The sequence below is a fragment of the Nomia melanderi genome, chromosome 12 (assembly GCF_051020985.1).
Source record: "Nomia melanderi isolate GNS246 chromosome 12, iyNomMela1, whole genome shotgun sequence".
Lineage (NCBI taxonomy): Eukaryota > Metazoa > Arthropoda > Insecta > Hymenoptera > Halictidae > Nomia > Nomia melanderi.
In genome coordinates, this window is record NC_135010.1 from 4,078,081 (window position 1) to 4,095,385 (window position 17,305).

The 17,305-nt window shown below is 31.9% G+C and overlaps 1 protein-coding gene across 1 annotated transcript in view; it reads right to left on the bottom strand.

Moving 5' to 3' along the window:
* LOC116426193 (uncharacterized) overlaps positions 1-16,791 on the bottom strand; it is a 42,920-nt gene extending 26,129 nt beyond the window's left edge. The window contains exon 1 of the mRNA XM_031974825.2: positions 16,400-16,791. The gene's annotated coding sequence lies outside the window, so the exon portion shown is untranslated. The remainder of the gene's footprint in view (positions 1-16,399) is intronic.
* Between the last annotated feature and the right edge of the window lie 514 nt (positions 16,792-17,305).

The following is a 17,305-nucleotide window of genomic DNA, read 5'->3' on the forward strand; positions in this document are numbered from 1 at the left end:
TACATTACTTTCCAAAAACAAAGATTAAACAATTTACGTTCCCATAAAGGATTTAATATGTCGCAAATAAAATAAAAACAATATAAATGTTCGTATTCAGTAAATTCGTAGTTCTTACTTGGCTACTATGTAGTTACTAAAAGTTTGACAGAATCCACGCTATCTCGAATCCGGCATTCGAGCCTGCGGAAACGGACTGTGTGTCGCACATAAATATCCTCGGGACCTTCAATTCGTTATGTCACTGTTCTCTTACATCGTGCACGGAAAAATGCAATAATTTATGGTGGAGCTCGTATCTCGATCCGTGAATCTCGAAGGGGGCCCTATTGACGAGCATTGTAATTACAGCTCGTGCTGTTATTACAGTAATTCGCGACAAGAGAAGAGGAGGCATGGCGCAGTAGCCTTATGAGAAAGTATACTGTTTACCGCTGGTTACGATTGTTATGTAACATCTAAATAAATTATTAATAACGATTAAAAAATAGTTAGATTAAGAAATTTTATTTTGATTAATGATCAGTTGATTTTGTAATTTAATAAATAATCGTTGTATTTAGGAGTATTAATATAATATTCACTTCAGAGGTAACTTACTATAGTTTTAAATTGAGTCAATGGTTATTTTAGTTTTACTCTGGTTTTCGATTGCTATTATATTTTTTTTAGGAAGATAACGAATAATGATTTGTAAATAATAATTAATCAATTGATAATTACATTTGGGGATATCCGTATTATCCACCTGAAATATAACTTACTCCAGTTTTAAATGGTTCCGTTGACTATTTTGCTCTTTCTTTGATTTTTGATTAAGATTATATTTTCCTGTGCAAACAAATTTGTAAAGAATTATTATCAGGAAAATATGTTTCATTTCATACATTTTATTTTCGGTGCTGCTTTTTATGGATAAGATTTTTGTGCAATGATTCACGGAGACAGGTGTGGAAAGAAAGTTTTATTTTATTTACGTGTTAACCGAATAATTTCTGAAACACAAGTATATACGAATAAGAAGTGCAGGAAAAAGACACAGGATTTCATTTACACATATGTTCCTGCGAATATGGCAAGGTAAATAAAAGTCAACTGAAGGTAAAAATGAGTACAAGTGATGAACATAAGTACCTACTCATTATTTCTACATAATAAACACATAAATGTTTCCATTACGTTCCAAACAAAATAAGGTTTCTATTAAAATTTGTTAAATTTTTAAGTACATTTTATACAAATGTACACAGTATGTAATTTTAATTGTGGATATAATTTCCTTGTATGTTTATTCCATTCTATTATTCCATTTTATTATTATACAAATTTCTTAGCTTGTGTTACATAGAAATTTATTTTACATAAACATATAAATAATCAAAATTCCTCGTTCACGCTTGTATTTCATAATTTCCAAAACTTCCAAGAAATTTGGTGAGTCATTTATTCCGATTTAAAATGAAATAGGTTAAAGCCTATGAGATTATACGATTTTGTTTACTCCTTCTCCTATAATTTATTTCTTAACTATAACCGGTATAACTACTTTATCATTAATAATTTATTACGAAAAGAAACAATTTTAATGCTTATTCTATATTTACGTTTACTGCGAAGGTTAACGATTCGAAATAGACAAGTAATATATATTTTATATGTAAACAATAACACGCAGATATCTTAACTTCCGTTTAAAATGTTCATCACAACTCTGACACGGTATTGTAGGTCAATGGGTTAAAGAAACTATCACGAAACTTCTCATAACTACTGTAACTAATCAAATAACTAGTCATAAAATAAAGAATAAATCAAACAATAAATTTTTCTTATTGGAAACAGCAACAGAAGGAAAGACGAAGATTTAAAAACCGATTAATTAATTAATATGGGAATTGATTTAACATTAACACTAAAACTATCGAGCAATTAGAGTGATTTATTTCCAAGTTTTTATAAAAATTAGAACAATATATTTTTCGAGATTTGATGAGTCCCTTATTGTTGTATCTGTACAAATACAAATTTATTTTACAATTTTTTGCGAAGGCCTTGTCATAATTTAAATACTTGCAAAGTAAAAGTTCTAAATGGTAGTTTTATCTAGTTTTCATATTTAGTTTTCGTCTGGTAGTTTTAGTGTTAAACAAGCGCAGAAAAACGAAGAATTTTAACCTTCTATAGGCCTGTGTGACCTTGAAGTCAGACACTGGCATCTTGTTGATCTATTTCATTCTGCATAGCAAAGTGGCGAATAAAATTAAGCAATTAATTAACTTAAAATTTTATATGCTCACACATGAAAGTTCAACGTCATTGTCATTTCAAAATTATCAGGTATATTTCTTTTAATACAATTATTCAAACTATCGAATACATTGTTAATTTGTATTTATAGGTTGATATTTGTTCATTTTATACTACATACATTTTTTACAGTCACGAAAATAAATTCGTCCTATAAAGGGTTAAATTAAATTTTAAGACGAATCATTTGACCGTTCGTTTAGTGCTGACCCTACGATTTTTTTCAACTATGATCGATACACCTACTTTGTTGTTAATAATTCATTGAAAAAAGACACAAATTTTGGGCAAATGCTATGTGTATGTTTGCTCCATACTATAATAATTGATAACGGAAGAGTAGTATTCCATTTGTATTCACAAAAATTAAGTAATATTTGTTTGTTTAATTCTATTTAAAATCTTCACCACGAGTTTGACACATTATTATAAGGCTATTCTGAGGGGTTAATCAATCCAATATTTTCTAAGGCATATTAGAAAGGTCTGTTTGTATCTACTATATATTGCGTCTCCGTGATCTCCATTCCCACTTCTTTCTATCTTGAAACGAAGTCTTGCCAGACGACGCAACCCGCAACGGATTACAAGACACGGGCACAGTAATTACCGCGAATTGCCGGAGCGTTGTCGGAGCTGAATGTTGGTCCATTACAAATGTAATTGCATAACTCGTTCATCGTCGGACTTTGTGGACGAGCGGAGTGATAAGTATCGTCTTCCTGAAAGATTCCCTATTTCGTCTCTCTCTTTCCCTCCTTTTTTTGTAACACTAAACGTACCGCGACCGATTAAACGACCGGTTTCAAAATATTGAAAATTCTGTTTTCTTTCGGTCATTTAATTTTATATCAATTCCTTATTATCGGATTTGATCAGACGAAATATTTTCTTAACACTAAAACTACTGGTTCGGTCAAATTGATCTACTTCAGAATTTTTATTTTGTATATATCTAAATCATAAAGGCATTTTTACGAAAGATTTTCAATTGAATTAGTGTAATGGTACAGATACAAGACTAACAGACCCTTCGAATCTCACGAAACGTATTGTTCTGATTTTTATAAAACATTGGAAATAAGCCATTGTAATTGCTTAGTAGTTTTAGTGTTTAATAAACGTTAGTTAGTTGTTGTTACTGGATGATTATTAAATGAATTATAACGAGAGAAAGAAATATTTAGAAACAGATTAATTTCATTTTATTCAATTCAGACAGACATAGAAATGATATCAAACGAAACAAAACTGTTATTGATTATAAAAACGAATAATGAATGTTCTGAATTTCGGCGCGCATTTTTTAATATTTCTAGCAAGGTTGATCAGTTTTTCAATTTTTGTCTTTCTTCCTGATTCTTTTCCCACTAAAAAAATGTACTGTCTAATTCGTTTACTTTTATTTTGTAACGAATTATTTGACTGGTTACAGTGGGAATTGTTACGTACAAAGAGCTGGTATATTTAATGTTAACACATAGCTTAACGGTAGTCGATTAGTAGGTCTCATACCGTCAATGATGGTAGCCTATAAAGAGGCTTCTAAAACGTTACATGTTTAGTGTTTTATATTTCAACGTTTTCGAATTTCATGTATCAATTTTTGTGACAGGAGAAGAAGACAAAGAAGAATTACATATTTATCTAAAAAACTAAGGTTAAATAAGTTAACTAAAAAAATAAGGTTAAACTAGTTAACTGGTTAACACGTTAAGCACCGTGAAAATCTTGACCGTTTTTTTTTTATAGAATTACTCTTTTGTAGTAAAGAAAAGCAGGAAGAATTATTAATTATGTGGCGTTACAATCCTTGTATTACATTATTATCAACTTAATTACGTTATTAAACATTTTCATTCGATATTGGTTACCTTGCATGTAACGATTGTTTTCAAGTAATTTAGAAGCGTCGATTATCGGCGACTGATATGGGGTTTAACGTGTTAAGAACGTAAAAAATGTTTAACCATGAAAAAAAAGCATTACATTTTCACGTCCTTCATTTGCTCGTCCTTCCTCGAAATCCTAACCTTCGTGTGCCGTGACCGACTCAAGGAGTTAGAATCAGTATGAGGACTCCATACTTGTCTCGCAACCTGTCACATGTCACTTGCGCCCGAACCTTGAATCGAAAACGTGTCCTGGGTTACTGAGCTCCGACACTTCCGTGTAATTTCATTGTTGCTTGTCTTTGCAAGTGTCTCCGATCATTCGTTACACTCTTCGTGATACACATACTTTAAAAACAGTTCTTATACATAGAAGGTATTAATTGATCGGTTTTCAAATTTTTTAAATATTATTGTTTACAAATTTCTATTTAATTTCGGTCGAAGTAACGATTTGAGTGCATGTTTTAATAGATTCTCTTGTTTAACATTTTATTTTGAATATGTGCATGTAGTGTACTTAATTTTCTGAAAATAATATGATAAAGTATATAACTAGTATTTATGAATTTAATGTTAATTGACGGAAGATTGGTTTGTTCATTTACAAATTGAAAAGATGGGAAAGCTGGGATTGATTAAGAAATATTGATTAGTACTATGAAAGGAAATAAATTTATGTAGAGAAATTTGTTTGGCGTATCTTGCAAATATAGAATAAAACACTCAGAAGTAAATTCTATAATATATTTCGATAGACCTTGAAAAATATAAAAAAGAACAAGAGTTAACCATTTCTTTCCACGTATTTTAGGCTTGTATCTTTTATCTAAGTCAGCTTACGTAAACACGCGAAACGGTGAAATAAAAACATTGATAAAAAAATAAAGGTTTTTACTTTAATAAGTTCTACACACAGTAAATTTTATTTGAATTCTTGTATTTATATAATAGTAATTTTCATGTAAGTACCATAACAGATGTTTCTCTGAGAAATTATTCAAGAAATTGATTTAGCAATACGCAAACTGAATTATAAATAAATCGAAGTCTCGATGGATGAACTCTTGAATTTTCTATAGACGAATTTCAAAAAGTCAATTTAACTGTTTGATAGTTTCAGTGTTAATTCAATTTGTGTTCATTACAGAACGTTCGAACACTTAAAGGGAACCATAAAAACTACCAGCGAGATAATGATAGGAGAACAAGAGGTAGGTCAAAATATGGTAAGAAAAAAAATGAGAATGGGTCGTCGTACCGTAAATTTGACGCAATTTAACGCGAGAACCAGCCCTCAAGAGTGCCATTACGACATTATCTTATTGTCGCGCGAAAATGATGTGACGTAAGCGTGTCGAAAAGACATTCGACTTGCACGCGCATTAATGGCAACAACCTCCGTCATCGATTATCGGTTTCGTGAAATTCGAACAGTCGGGAATCCAGTCTGCTTCTTTTCACCGTCATTTCTGCATTGTTTGTCAGGAATACATTCGGAATCGCAGCGTTGCGTCTTCCTCGGAATCGAAGTGTTTTCATTCGAATTCCGTTCATGGAAATTTCGTCATCGGAATTGCAAATTTCCGTTGATATTTTCACTGAGATTTATACTAACAATGAAACTTCGACGTTACAAAAATTCGTAATTTTTTTGTAAACATTGCAGCGTTTGGAAAATTTCGCAACCTTGTTTTGCACCGAAGCTTTCTTGAATCTTTAAGGCCAAAATTCTCTTTATAAGTTAACTAATAATGCCAATTTTGCTTCTAGATAATTATAACCGTCATAAAAAATTGTTATAGTGAAAAGTTAATAGTTTTTTATGCTCCATTATACAAAACAGTATTTTCTACCACTTTCAATAATATCAATGGAAACATTGCTTTATACAAATTTACATGTGTACTTATATAAAATATTGTGTTTTTCTTCAACAATATTTGTAAAATGTTTGCAAATTTAAATGTGTATAAAAATGTAGGAAAATCTATATTAACTTCAAAATGGTACTTTCATCATCAAGAATCAAGAAACAAGCCAAAACATTGTTTGCTGCTTCGAGAGTCTTTAAAAAATGTGTAAGATTGGAAAAAGTTGGAATTTTCCTGTTATTGCAATGTATTTTGTAGAAGAGTCAGCAAAATTTTCGATGCTTTTGAGTCTTCTTAAGCTTTTGCATGTAGATCCGACAACCGGTCGTAAAATGACACCTGTGCTTGCATAATACTGCTCCCATTTACTATTAGCTTTTTTTTTGTGTGGACGCCTATAACGTTGTTCGATTGGATTACATCCATGCGGCGGTCCAGTGCACCGTAACTAATTGCTGCACTCGTTTTTAGAGAGTAGATTGCTGCGAATTAGACGTATTCCTATCGAATCTGATTTTATTCGGTATGACAGGAATTTATATCTGGAGAACACATTTTGCTGTACTCGCGGACATATTTTTAAAGAAGTTCAATAATTCGTGGATTAAATAAATCATTTATAAATAGATTTTAACACTAAAACTACCAGATGATTCAAATTGACCCATTTTAGAATTTTTAGTTCGCAAGTATTTAAATTATGACAAGGCCTTCGCGAAAAATTGTAAAATAAATTTGTATTTGTACAAATACAACAATAAGGGACCCATCGAATCTCGAGAAATATATTGCTCTAATTTTTATTAAAATTTAGAAGTAAGTCACTCCAATCGCACGACATTTTTAGTGTTGACACTTTGCAGTTGTATATCATGCTGGAGATGACAATACAAATTTGTTATACAACGTTGGAAATTCTTTTAAAAGATACCACGCTTTCAAAGATTATAACAATTAAATCTTATAATAATAATAATAAATAAAATAAATATAAAATGTTGAATTCTACCGCCGTAAATAACTTCAATTAATTTTTCTAAAAATAAATACAAGTTTACACTCAACAACATTGAAAATAAATCAAGTGTAAAGGGTTAACACTATACGTGAGCACATGCTTTGTTGCGAATTATTTAGTGACTTGAATTCTATTAAACATAAACTTTCAATTAATCCTTTAATGTATAAATTTTCTCAGTGTCCAACGTTGTGTACGAACTTCAAGTCAACTGTTACTCATGTTTCCATTTGATTATCAATATAAAATTGTTACCCTTCAATTTTTTCTAACAAAAGCTTTTTGTTTATATAAACGAAATCAATTATAATCTTGAATTTAAAGAAATTAGTAAAGTTTAATACAGTGCTTCGTAAATCCTGCGAGCTCATATATATTAAAAGAAATTTACACTTCAACAATAAAATTCTACACATCTTGTTTTCATGTTTTAATGTTTATATCAATGTTTAAACTAAAATATAGTAATAGAGGTAGATGAGAAGTAAGTATATCTATTAAAATGTGCAAACATTTGTATGTCTTAGGCTTTAGAGGAATTGCTTTGTGTAACAGTTATTGTCAAAAGGCTCATTTCTTTACTCAAAAATAGCTGTATTAAAAAAGAATGGGATTTTACAATCGTTTGAATAATTTACTTAATATTAAAAAATTCTATGGAAGATAATTTGAAGAATATATTTGTTATACTAATTTGTAGAAAGTCAAGAAAAAAATGGTATATTACTGTTTTACATGCTAAGAAATATATTAATTTCTAAATTTCGGTGAAACATAAATTTTACATCTCACAGTATCATGTTAATATTATCTAAAATTAGTGTCACACTTTTACCTTTCGGTAGTCATAAATGTCTGCTTGACTCGGCACTTTTCTACGCTGCTTATTTTAACGGTTTGGTGTTATCGGTATTGTGTGGGTCATTTTTTTAAAACGATATTGACAGTTATCTTTTACAAACGTAAAGCGCTAATAAATATTAACACACAAAATCTAGAGAGAATTATGCTATCAAAACTAGCCAAATCTAGGACAAAGATTTGTTACTTAACAAATCCTTTTAGTTTTTAGTTGATTTTCTTTGATTGTCTTAAATATTCAACATGTGTAGCAGTTTCATATATTTTATAGCATTTAACAAGCACGATAACAGAATAAAATAGAAATCTAATATTTTCCATAACAATTTATCTTCCTGGTATATACTTCATTCTTTTTCTTTAAATAACTGGGAAATGTTATCCTAATTATTCTTTCTCGTCTGGAAAGCCTTATATGTATTTTAAAAAATTAACAGAAATATATTTCTATATATATTCATATATATATAATATAACATGAATAACAATAAATAATAATATAAATTATTTTACATTATTTTGTAGTCTAATTTAGCAACCTAATATATTTTATTTTTAAGAATTACTACATTTGGTTTCCAATAACAGGATAAAATTGAAACCTAAAATGTTCAATAAAAGTTCATGTCCTTGGTATTTGTTTTTCTCCCTTTAGAAATCCAAGAAATGGTAATGGTACCTGCCGAACGTACTATAATTATCGTTAATCAGTGACTACCGACAATCGGCATTAGTCACACACGAATAAATATTTGAAGAATCACGGTCAAGGTACCCAGAACCCAAAACTTTCCAATGTCTATTGACCTTTTACCGTCAGCGAATTCCTAATTAGGTTCCTCAATAAACATTATCACAGTGGTCTAGATTATCGGGTTAGATAGAAAAAATTTTGAAATCATTTATTTACTAGTGACAATATTACTGTCTTTGTATTTTTACATTCTAGATTGAATGTAACCAAAGTCAAGTCCATGAAATTATAGTACGATTATTGTATAGAGTACTACCGAAATCATAGAGCAACTGGATAACGAGTGAATATACATGAAAAAATAAGTTAAAAATATAGAATAAAATTGTCTTATAGGAGACTTTATTCTGAAATCGACTTCCACTTAAATATATTTATAAATGTTAATGAATCATCCCCGATCTTCCCCACTACTCACTGTCTCGAGCTCAATGTAACATGATCCTAGTAGACAGGGACGAAAAATAAATACAGTGAACGTAAGGAACACACACACTCCTTAGAGTGTCACGAATGTAAACAGCCATCGCGTAGCAATGTAAATTTCAGTTTCAGTATCTTCAGTCTTACCCTTTCAAATGGAGTACCAGTGGTTTATTAAGATTCTTCTGATTAAAATGAGTCCAAACACGACATAAATCCGTTTAGTTTGATCGATTTGGGGCAAACAAACCTTTAATAACGTTAATTACATCAAATCGGTCAAACTAGTCCGATTTACGTCGTGTTCGGACTCATGTGATTGAAATTTTCTTCATTACATGTTTACATTTGACGCGTGCGATATCGCTTCAAAGTACCGCGTCTCGACCTTCGATGCCCGACAGATTGCATCTACTCCGCTTCCGCTCACTAATTCAATTCTCTGTCCTTGCCAGGCTGTGCTCGAGTCAATTTAGGGAGTAAAAGACTACCCTGCTCGCGAGAATTTTAATTCCAGGTCCGAAAATTTTAAAATTTAAGCAAGCATCACTGTAATATAAAACGCAATATCTGTTAGTATTATAAAACAAGGGTGTCTGAATCGGTTCCCGCGGGCACTCTAGTGACACTCCCCTCACGGAGAGTTACTCTCTCCATATCTACTTTTATTTGTTTGTATCAAACACTACATAGAACTGCTCACTTACTTACGCAGCGGGCAGCTCCTTGAGTGGAAATAGCAGGGGAACGCTGTTTCCGAGTTACTAGCGTAAAGGGAGCAAGTTAATACTAAACTACCAGACAGGTCAAATTGACCCATTTTAGAATTTTTATTTTGCAAGTATTTAAATTGTGAAGGTGTTTTCGTAAAAGATATTAAATTAAATTTGTGTATTTGTACAAACACAAAGCCAGGAGAATCTTTGAATCTCAAAAAAACGTATTGTTTTAATATTTATAAAAAATTGGAAATAAATCACTCTAATTGTACAGTAGTTTTAATGTTAATCACGTCTGTCATAAAGTAATGGGAAATCTAGTGCCAAAAGTATCTATGCGTTAAAGCATCGCGTACAACTCACGAAACATTCACTTTGTATTCGTTTATCTTCAATTTCAGAGTTTTTTCATCTAATTATAAGATGTAGAGCACCGCGCGGCTCGTTCCCAATTCGCGATTACTTTCTCTCGCCACCGGTATCGGTCCGCTGATCTTCGTGGCATAGATTTCTAACAATAAGTAAAATCCGTCGTTACGTAAACATGGCGACTGTCGTTACCGAACGCGCCAGGCAGATTTACGAGTTTCTCCGGCCGCGAAAGAAACACCGGCGGCGTGTCGCGTGCGCTCGGCTGAATTCTTTTGCCCTCGAGTCACGTAAAATCTGTTTTCTGTCCACGGTGTTTCTTATCCGTTGCGCAATGCGTGTCGATTGATAAACGGCAGCGCATAAAACGCCGATCCCCACTGACCGATCGAACACGCACGCGACGTGTAATATAATTTTTCACGAGCAAATTCGCTTTTTCACGTTTACCGTTCGACCACTCGTTGCGAAAGTCAATTGCCAGCAGAATTGCCTGACGTTCATGGAAAAGCGTATATTTATGCGGCGATTTGAAAGAATCGAAGTGAAATGGCCGCTTTATCTGTGGGTCGAGGGTTTTATTGGGGTATAAATTGCCGCGATATTTTCTTTTCTAGGCCGTGATTCATTGCGAGTTTATGTTTATGGGATATATAATGTTATACGGTTGTAAATAATGTAATATGTTGTTCATTATGGATGATTATGGTTTCGATTCAATTACGAGCAACGGTTATTTGACGCTGAAGGGGTGGAAATGGCTTGCCTACGAAAAGAACGTGTTGGATAGGTGTGTATTATATACATGATAAATCGGAATCGTTAAGTAAAATGAAAATCAAAGAAAAGATAGTGTTTCATGGTACATATTTTATTGTTTTAATAGTGAATATAAGAATATTATTAAATTGTATTCGAAATTTTATTTCACTCTGTTTCAGGGTTTAAGAAGTAATATGGACAAACGTATCTAGAGTGTAGCAAATCTAATAAGTTTCAAATAATTATATGTAATAATATATTCTATAAAGTGTATGCTGAGGTTATTTCATTATTTTATACGTCTAAATTATATGTTACAATTTTTTCTTCGAATATAATAGAAAACCTTTCTAATTTTACTAAAATATCTATTTCTGCATTTAAACAATATTACGTTAACTTATTATTATTACAACAACTGTTTAGCTCAACGAAAGCTATTGATCTTGTATCGAATGAAAACTACACATAGTTAAAGCTACACTTATGTTTGACTTATACTAGGTTGCCATTCTCTTAAAATATTCACTTTAAAGCCTAGCAATTAAACGATATCCTATTAATTACAATTACAACAAGCTTTTACCTCAACAAAAGCTATTGATTTTGTAACAAACTGCTACATAGATTGCTAAAATCACTTTAAATTGATTGGAGCGCCAAGATGGCGATGCGACGCGACGCGACGCCGTCGAACCGGGTCAAGTGCATTCAAGCCCGAGAAGACCTGTCGTTCCTAAGGCGACTACGGAGTCCCTCTGTAGTTGCATTCAAAGGAACTCGCAAATTACTCGTCGTTAGTAGTCAGCGAGACGCTCGTCGCCGTGTGTGTACGATAATTCGTATGATCTGCGTCATTGATCAATGCCGGTGAATGATGCGTTCGTTCGAAAACAATTATTACCGTGTTTCTCGGCGAACCTGGAGAACGCGAGTCGACGGGGATGAAACTGGTATGCACGGAATTTTAATTGAAGATCGGTGTACCATCAGTAGTAAAGTTTGTAATAATTAACACCAGACTAACGTGTCCAATTGACTCGTATTAAATTTTATACAAATTTCTATACACAAAGTATACAAAAGCTGGGATTAAGTATAAACTTGTTTTGTTTATCCTCAATTTAAAAGTTACAATAATGATTAAAAAAGAATATTTTAAATTTCAGCAAAATTATTCGTTATTGCGTTTTGTATATTGGAAAATGTTTTGGTCAATTTTGATTGGTGTTGTTACGCAAATAGGTATCCTAATTGTCTACTTTCAAACCCCTAATTTCCAAGGTCTAAATGAACGAATATATATATAATAATATTATATAATAATGTATAATAATTATAGTAAATAATGTAATATATTAATTTATTTTCGATTTTTCTACAGTTAGTCAGAAGATACAGGTGGTTTTTCAGAAATTGAATGATATCCATTACGAAATATAAGTGAATTGCGATCTTAATAGATACACTATGGTCATTTGTACAAGAAAATGTAAGTCACTTAATTTGTGCTCGCGATAATTTTAGTGTATAATTTTTTTGCTAGAAGTTCATAGTTTTAAAATTTTATTGCGAACGTATGTAGTTACATACAATGTTGCATGAATAATAAAGTCATTCGAGTGTGCCAGCGTAGATCTATATCAGAAGTATGCAAACTGTTTTGTAAAAAGCAAAAAAAGCTATAAACATTCTTCACAAAGATTGATTTTACTGATACGATAGTAATTTTGCCTAAGCGAATGTAACAATTAAAGAGATAAATAAAAAGTCAACGCTTGATAATTCTTAATGGGAAATAAAATTGAAATAATTAGAGACGTTTAGATTGCAAGCTAATTTGTGTAGAATTTTACTTACAGCTCTCTTTTTTAACTAATGAAGACTTGATTTATAAAAAATTATTCTCTTTTGTATTTCTTTCGTAAACAAATTAAAACGTCATCTACTTATAATTGATACAGTTGTTCATTCACATCAGAATTGGGAAAAATGTATATTGACTGTCCGCTAATAATGAAAATTAAAATATAACTGTTAATTCAATTACAGATTGTTTTCTATAATTCTGAATGAAAATTCTTTGTAATTATCTAAATTACAGTTATAAACAAGGACTGATCTAATTATAGAAAGTAATTCGTGATCGAACTATTCTAGTTCAGACAGTATCGATAATGCAAATTTAGATTATACATTATTTAACTGTAATTTATATTTAAGATAATTCACTTTAGTTTACAATTCCAGTAGCAAAGACAAGGGATGCCACCCTTATCAAAGTCTGATAAGTTAGATAAGCGGCTCGTCGTTTTATATTCAGATCATTCAATTAAGGTATCATTAATGTAATCGAGTCTGTAGTCGTTTATTAAAATACCTAACATTTAGTTTAAAAGTACAAGAAACAACTTTTCTAGCACAACTAATCATAACCATATTTTTTACTATATAGCTGTCACAACATCGCTTAACAGGACTTTATCTGAATAAATAAATGAATTGTGACAATCTATAAATCGAATAAGCTTGTGGTTCATTAAACATTTAATACCTGCGATGTTTACACATCCGATTTTTTTATCAAAACTATTTACTAGAAATATTTCGTGCCACCAAGTCATTTGTTTCACTTTTTAAATAATATTTACGATTCCATATTTTCACTTCATACTGTAAAATATATATTTTTCTCACAATCAACACTAGACTTATTTTTTGGAAATTAGAAATTTAAAAGTAGACAATTATGATACATAGTGGCGTAACTGCATCAATCAGAGTCGACCCAAACATTCACCAAATAATGTTTATAAAATTCAGTATGAGTAAAATTGACTTGTTCCCCAAACCTAGTATTAAATATACTATAAGTAGATTGTAAGTTTTGTCCATTTATAACATTTTCCAATATACAAAGCACAATAAAGAACATTTTTGCTGAAATATAAAATAATTTTTTCACCGTTATCGTGACATTTAAATACAGGATAAACAAGTTTGTATTCAATCCCAGGTTTTGCACACTGGATGTATAGTAATGTGCGTTTATACAAAAATTTACAGTGCAGTTGAAGTTCATAAAATACGCGGTGCGTTGATAAAAATAGGATATCAGAAGCACTTGCTTCGTTCAAAATGTCAGTTGCGAAAACGAACGGTGACTGGCTTGAAAGAAACTTTAAGGTTCACTTAACGTCACAGAGATTGATGTCGGCCAGGAGTACCGCTTTATTAAAAATTCTTGCCTATTACCCGCGGTGCAACTGTGAAGTCCGCCGGGAGCATTGAAAGGAACTCACAAATTACATTATTAGTACTCTCAGACACGCGTCACTGTCTACTTCGGCATGGACAAACGTGGTCAATTTATACGTCATCGATGAGGACCGTTTTCGTACCTCTGACGCCCGCTAGTAATAAAGGGAATTTATTAACAAACCTAATTGGTAAATCTAGTGACGAATCTAGATAACACCTCTGTGAGACTAATTTAGAAAAAGATCAGAAAAAAAGGAATGGTAATATTATTTATTTCCTCGATTAATTGTATCGATAACTACGATAATGAGAAAACTCCTTATTTCGAATAAAGAGCAGCTTTTAAAAGAACTTAAATTTGTAATTATTACTATTATTCTTAATTATTTAATAACATTATAATATCACTGTTTTGATTTGTAACTTTTTCGAAGCTTTTACTAGAATTTAAAATTATTTTATACAATTCATATGTTGACTATTTTTGCTTTTCCTAGTTTGTGTGTTATATCTTTTAATTGATAGTGATATCTCTTTAATTACTTTTAATTAATCAAAGTGTAGTATTGTATTAATGTTAGCTTATGTATCATTATTATTGTCTTCGTTGTACCGTGAAATTTTTCAAATAATCCAATGATTTTTAAATAACCTATTTTAATAATGACTCGTGACCACATTGCAGTTTTAATTTGTGTTATTTAATTTCGTGTTATTTTCAGCTTCAGAAACAGATTGTGGTTTGTAGCTGTACAGCAAATTATTTCGTAGTAGACGCAATCTAATTTAATTATTATAATTGTAGCGTATAAACATCTTGATTTCCATTAAGATTATTCAATTCTTTTTTTTCTTCAAGAGTTAAAGATAAATTCAAGCTAAAACGCGCAGTGGCCTAAATGCATTGTAATTTAAAAAATTGAAAATCACATATTGCATTAAATATATTTTATCACGGAATAGATAAGGGCTACAAAAATCCGAACTCTTCGATAAATCAAAAGTAATACAGTATGTTATGTCTTACTCAGAATAATTATGTAAGTGTTAACATAATTTCTGTAAAATTTGCATAACTCCTTATTTTCCGACATGCTGTCATTCATATCAAACGGCTGATCATTAAAACTACTTAGAACTGGAGCATTTTCTTCACCTTCCCTAAGACGGTCAATAATTAATACACTTAATAATTAAGCTGTCTCAGAATATTTCCCATAGTTTCTAATGTCAACACTAGAATTACCACATCTATCGTAATCAACTCTGCTCTTGATATTACACAACTATGAAAATCACCAAAATATTAATTCTAAAATAATAAACAAATGAATACTTTTACTTATCAAATATAATAAATATCAAACAGAAACATAAAAAAATGTACTTCTCCAATTTTTCTATAAAATCCCTTACAAATCATATTAGGTCTAAACTTGCTTTCTCTTCCGTCAAGAACATCGATCCAGTAGATGCTTGTGTTGGAGTTAACATTAGAACTATCGGGCATTTAATACGATTGACATGTAATCTCTATAAAAATTGTAACAGCAGATCGTTTTCAACTTCTTCAGACATTCATCATAGTATTCAAGTAAAACTATTTATTTTCAATATCATTTAAAATATTCAGTGCTTTGAATACATTAATAATTACGAAACAAACAAACCGAGACCAGTCATTTTGACTGTTCCGTAGTTTTAGAGTTAACCCCTTGGCCAACAATATCGTGTCAGACTCATGACGAAAATTTTCAAATTTAAGAAACCGAATTTGAGAAATCTAAATATTATTTATTATTTAAAAATATAACTTAAATTTTACTTTTCAATTATCAATCTTTAACCTTTGAAGCAAACATAGACATAGAATAAACACCAAAATATTTTTTCCTCATAAATTATTAACGATAAAATAGTTATATCGATCATAGTTAAGAAATAAATCATAGAGCAAGGGATTAAGGAAGACAGAATAAAAACTATTCTACACAAATTAAACAGTAAAAAGATTATAAATTATTCCTCAGATTTTGGTCAATTTATCGTCACTTCATTTACCCAACAAACAAAGTAGATCCACCGATCACTACAACCCTACAAACAACCTCAATCCCAGTAGCATCAAAACACCAAATACTTTCCACCATGCAACTTACATTGATCGATCCGAAACCGACACGTGCAGCACCGTTCGCTCCTCAATTTCCGGTGAGCCAGGTGCAGGACCTACTTGCCGAATCAAAAAATCTCCCTAACAAGGTTACCACTCCTCACCGAAACGAAGAAGGGTAAAATGCAGCGTGGCTGTTGCAAAAAAGGCCCGAAGAGTCCGCAGGAGAAAGGAAAAAGAACGGATGGCAAATATCGATAAATCAAAACAAGTCGCGGAACCGAGAACGGGAATCCAGTTTTCGTCGTTCGATCGGAACGATCGAACCTCGGGTCGCGCGGGTGCAAGCGAGAACGATTTTTCGAGAACCCAGAAGAGCGTGCCGATCGGGTCCGTTCCGCGCGCCGTCGAGCGCACTACTGGCCCCAGCCGATCGTCGCGGCGAGACCGGCAACGAAAATACACGCCGAGTATTCTAATACCGCCAATCGGGTAGAAGAGCGTGACCGCGGCGCGACGAGCCGCGACGAGCCGATTTGCGTCCTCCTCCATTGATAGAAGCGTGCCCGATAAGAGAACCGGTTCGACCGTTTTTCCGCGGTGCTACCCGCGGAAACGCGTTTTTCTCCGGCGGACGCGAGAGAGGATGCACTCGATTAGGTGACAGGAACGCGTCCCTCAACGGCGACCGCCGTAAACGTGCAGTCGATCCGATCGTACTTCAGCTTGGCTGATGGAAGTTTTGTGTTATAGTTTTATAACCCACATAGGATAACTGTCTAAGTGAATGTAATAATTGAACAAATAAATCACCGCTTGATAATTCTTGATGGGAAATAAGATTGAAATAATTAGAGATGTTTAGATTGCAAGTTAATTTGGATAGAATTTAACTTACAACCTCCTTTTTTAACTAACGAAGACTTGATGTCTAAAGAATTATTACTCTTTT